The sequence below is a fragment of the Capsicum annuum genome, unplaced genomic scaffold (assembly GCF_002878395.1).
Source record: "Capsicum annuum cultivar UCD-10X-F1 unplaced genomic scaffold, UCD10Xv1.1 ctg5165, whole genome shotgun sequence".
NCBI lineage: Eukaryota > Viridiplantae > Streptophyta > Magnoliopsida > Solanales > Solanaceae > Capsicum > Capsicum annuum.
In genome coordinates this window covers 11,413-16,582 of record NW_025859609.1, presented here as the reverse complement: position 1 = coordinate 16,582, position 5,170 = coordinate 11,413, and positions in this window count along the sequence as shown.

The following is a 5,170-nucleotide window of genomic DNA, read 5'->3' as shown; positions in this document are numbered from 1 at the left end:
CGGAATTGTCATAAGAATTTTTTCTACTATTTTGTCATCTTTGAAATCCTCGCCAAGCAACCTAATTTTACTGACAAGCGAAGAAATCTTGTCAGAATACTTAGCAATAGTTTTATCCTCTTGCATCCAAAGATATTCAAAATCCCTTTTCAGATTCAAAATTTGCATTTGTCTAACTCGATCACTTCCTTGATATTCTTTTTTCAATTTTTCCCAAGCTTCATTTGTTGTCTCACAAGCAATGATTTTAGAAAGAATCGAATCCGCAACTGAATTTTGAATTACTGTTTTGGCTTTGAATTTTTTAAACTTTTGATCTGAATGAGATTTAATTTGAGCAAGGGTAGGGTTTTCAGGAAGTGGTTGTAATGGTGTATCTTCCGCTACAACTTTCCACAAATCATAGGCTTGAAGATATGATTTCATTTTCACTGACCAAATCTGGTAGTTTTCGCCAGTGGCTGCTTGGTATCTTTTGGGTTAAAAATAGCCCTAAGCATTATAAATAAGCACGGGCTGAAAAAGATAGGTCTGACGGGTTAAAATGGATATCCCTGACTGGTTAAAAAGATATGGTAACGCTTTGAAAGAAACCACAGATTCCGTTAGATCAATAAAGCTCTTGATACCACTATTGTTATTTTTTTAAAAAAAGATGGGGCAGTTAAAAGGGGTTAAAATGGCTCTCAATGGATTGAATAACTTTCAATTGCTTTCAATAAGTTTATTGAGCATTAAAGGGCTTTAAATAGCCAACATAAAACAAAAATCAACATAATTTGGATTTTAAAATATTCTAAAATTTTTCAACAACTAAAAAAATCTAATCTAAAATTTAAAATTCAAACTCATCTTAATTCTAAACAACTTATTAACTAAATTTACTGCATTAACTAAATCAATTTTCAACACTCCTCCTTTGGTTTAGTTAGTGCAATTTAAAAAGTCGCTCCTCCTCAATTGCTGCTTCCCCAAATTGTACTTGAGGATTGTTTTTAAGCTTGCACACTTTTGTAACATGACCTGCTTGTTTGCAATTTCCACAAATCGCATCAGATCTCCACCAACAAAAATTCTCCAAGTGTGTTTTATTTTTACAGTGTTTGCAAGGAGGATAATTACCTTTTTCTTTTTTGTTTTGTGCTTAAAAGGCACTCTCAGTAACATTATCTTTTCTGAAGGATTTTTTTGCTCTTGTGCTTGAAGAGCACTAATTAGTTCTTCAACAGAGATAGTAGAGAGATCTTTAGACTCTTCCAAAGATGAGATTTTAGATGCAAATCTCTCCAGAATTTTCACAAGAATTTTTTCTACTATTCTGTCACCTTTGAAATCATCGGCAAGCAACCTGATTTTACTGACAAGCGAAGAAATCTTGTCAGAATACTTAGCAATAGTTTCATCCTCTTGCATCTTAAGAGATTCAACATCCCTTTTCAGATTCAAAATTTGCATTTGTCTAACTCGATCACTTCCTTGATATGCATCCTAAGAGATTCAACATCCCTTTTCAGATTCAAAATTTGCATTTGTCTAACTCGATCACTTCCTTGATATTATTTTTTTATTTTTTCCTAAGCTTCATTTGCTGTCTCACAAGCAATGATTTTAGAAAAAATCGAATCCGCAACTGAATTTTGAATTACTGTTTTGGCTTTTAATTTTTTGAACTTTTGATCTGAATGAGATTTAATTTGAGCAAGGGTAGGATTTTCATGGAGTGGTTGTAATGGTGTATCTTCCGCTAAAACTTCTCACAGATCATAGGCTTGAAGATATGATTTCATTTTCTCTGATCAAATCTAGTAGTTTTCACCAAAACTTTTTGGGCATTCAATGAGAGACTGCTGCTTGACATCCCTTTGGTTAAAAATAGCCCTAAGCTTTAAAAATAAGCACGGGTTGAAAAATATAGCCCTGACAGGTTAAAATGGGTAGCCTTGACGGGTTAAAAAGATATTGTAACGCTTTGGAAGAAACCATAGATCCCGTAAGATCAATGAAGCTTTTGATACCATGTTGGTTTTAAAAAAAAAAAGGGGCAGCGAAAAGAGGTTAAAATGACTCTCAATGGATTTAATAACTTTCAATAGCTTTCAATAAGTTTATTGGGCTTTGAGAAGCTTTAAATAGCCAACATAAAACAAAAATCAGCATAATTTGAATTTCAAAATAATCTAAAATTTCTCAACAACTAAAACAACCTAATCTAAAATTTAAAATTCAAACTCATCTTAATTCTAAACAACTTATTAACTAAAATTTACTACATTAACTAAATCAATTTTCAACAATATTCTTTTTGTTGACTTCGGCAGTTTGTTATCTTAAGCTTGGGGCTGTTTTAACGTAAGTATACACTATGATGGTGCAGTTTGGTTTGTTATGCTTCTCGAGGGTGAATTATTGTTGTTCCTCTGGAAGAGAATGTAATTGGGAAAAGTAAGTCAACTTTAAGGCTGGACGTAAAAGATGTGTGTTGTCAATTAAACGTTTTTTAACTTTTCATTATCAGACATTCAATATTTGAATGTAGAAGACATTGCCATGCTACATTTATAATATGAATGAATTGCTGAACAGTTTTTTCCCTGCAATCATGCATGCCATCATGCTACTGGCAAAGAAAAATTGAGGATTCATCGAGCTGATCCAACTAGTTTAAGGCTAGTAATTGTTGTATGTCAAATCATTATTCACTTTGCACCAATAATTTTAGAACTAATACATCACTAGCTAAGTTCTAGCTTTGCAGAGCCAAAGTTGGCAAGTAATGTGACGGCAAAGCTCTATTGGGCCACTCATTTTTTCTGAAGAATCTTGTTCTTCATTCTTCTATGAATTGTTTGAGATTCTTCTCTGAAGATCCCTCATCAGAAAATGCATTCTCAAGGATCATCTTTGTTTCCTCAATTTATCTGATTTACTTATTATCCTTCCAATATTCTCTGCTACTACCTTCCTCCTGATTAATCTTCCAGTGTAAAGATTCACACCTGTCAATTTTCTGCTGAATACCTCTCAATATTGAGAGTCTTATCATTAAATAGAAAATATTCAATGATTACATCCCTAAAGATCCGTCTTCCTATCCCTAAAGATCAGCTTTTCTAACCTCTAAATCCGCTATTCTATCCCACCAAATCTGCTCTTACTAAAGTCACTATTATTCTCTTTAACTACTAAATCAAATCTATGTAATTACGCTAATATACAACAGTATATGATTACATTAATATACAATATTTTCATCATGCTAACATCCCCCTCAAATTGATGCTGGTAGATCAAGAAGCATCAATTTGCCGACGAGAAACTGATGTCGTTGTCGTGCCATTGATTTTGTAAATGCATTAGCTATTTGAATATCACTGGACACGTGCGGAAGAGTAATGACACCTTTATCTACAGCTTCTCGTATATAATGACAGTCTACTTCGATGTGTTTGGTCCGCTCATGATAAATCGGATTAGTAGAAATCTGAATAGCACTTGTATTGTCAACATGGAGAGGAGTAGGATCAGATTGAGGAAATTCAATCTCAGCAAGTAGTCCACGAAGACACACAATCTCGGATCAAGCAGTAGACATTGCTCGATATTCAGCCTCTGTTGAAGATTTTGACACGTGGTCTTGTTTCTTACTCTTTCAAGATATCAAAAACTCTCCAAGAAACATGCACCAACCAGTAACTGAACGATGAGTGTCAGAACATCCCACCCAATCAAAATCACTAAAAGCATTAAGACGAATAGGCGAACCACTAGGAAAGAATAACCCATGATTAGTTGTTCCTCGGAGGTATCGAATGAGGCGATGGACAGCCACCAAATGAAGATGACAGGGAGCTTGCATGAACTGACTAACTTGTTGAACTGCAAAAGAGATATCAGTCCTGGTAATAATAAGGTAATTTAAGATCCCAACTAATTGTCGAAATATAGTTGGATCAGGAAGAAGATCGCCTTCCTCCCACCGATACTTTATATTGAATTCTAATAGAGTATCCACAGAGGAGGAATCCTGAAGAGCTGCCAAAGAAATCAAATCTTGGTTATATTTGTATTGATTTAGAAACACACAGGATGAATCAGGATGAAATTCCAAACCCAAGAAATATGTAAAAGTACCAAGATCTTTCATATGAAAAGAATCCTTAAGTTGTTGTTGCAGGCTAGTGATTAGTGAAGAATCAATTCCTGTAATAATAATGTCATCGACATATACCAAAAGAAGAACATAACCTTTGGATGTTTTCCGAAGAAACAAAGATGAGTCATAGCTGCTCTGCTCAAAAGAGAATTGTAGCAAAGTAGACCAAAATTTGTCAAACCAAGCTCTGGGAGCTTGTTTTAATCCATACAAAGACCGCTTCAACTTGCATATATCTGATGTAGGCAATGAGAACAAACCTGGTAGAGGTTTCATATAAATATCCTATTTGAGATCACCATGAATAAAAGCATTTTTGACATCCATTTGATGAAGAGTCCAGTTTTGTGAAGCAGCAATGGCAATAATAGTTCTCACCGTCGTTATTTTTGCTACCGGTGCAAAAGTCTCTTCATAGTTCACACCATACTCCTGTTTGTTACCAAGAACAACCAACCGAGCTTTGTATCGATCAAGAGTTCCTTCAGAATGAAATTTAATTGAATAAAACCATTGACATCTAATTGGATGTACATTTGAAGGACATGAAACAATATCCCATGTGTCATTTTCTTTGAGAGCCAAAAATTCTTCCTCTATTGCCTTCTGCCAACATTCATGCTTAGAATCTTGTGAGTAACAAGTTGGAATAGAAATGGGAGATAAAGTAGATAAAAAGCCATACCAATTAGGAGTACAAGATACTCTCGTAGATCGTCAAGTGGGCTCAAGAGAAGCAGGCCTTGAAGAATTCTCAGATTCTAGTTGTGGTGAAGTTTCAGGTGGCGGATCAATATCAGGAGGGGGTAAAGTTGGCCGCCGATGTTCGTACACAAATCCGAGTTTTAACCTCTTAGAAGAAGATGAGAAATCTTTAAAAGTAGAAAGAAGAAGAAAAGCAGGAGATGACTCAACATGACTAGGAAAAAAATACTGATTCTCAAAGAAAACAACATTTCTAGAAACATGAAATTTATTAGAACATGGATCGTAACAGAGAAAACCTTTTTATGAAGT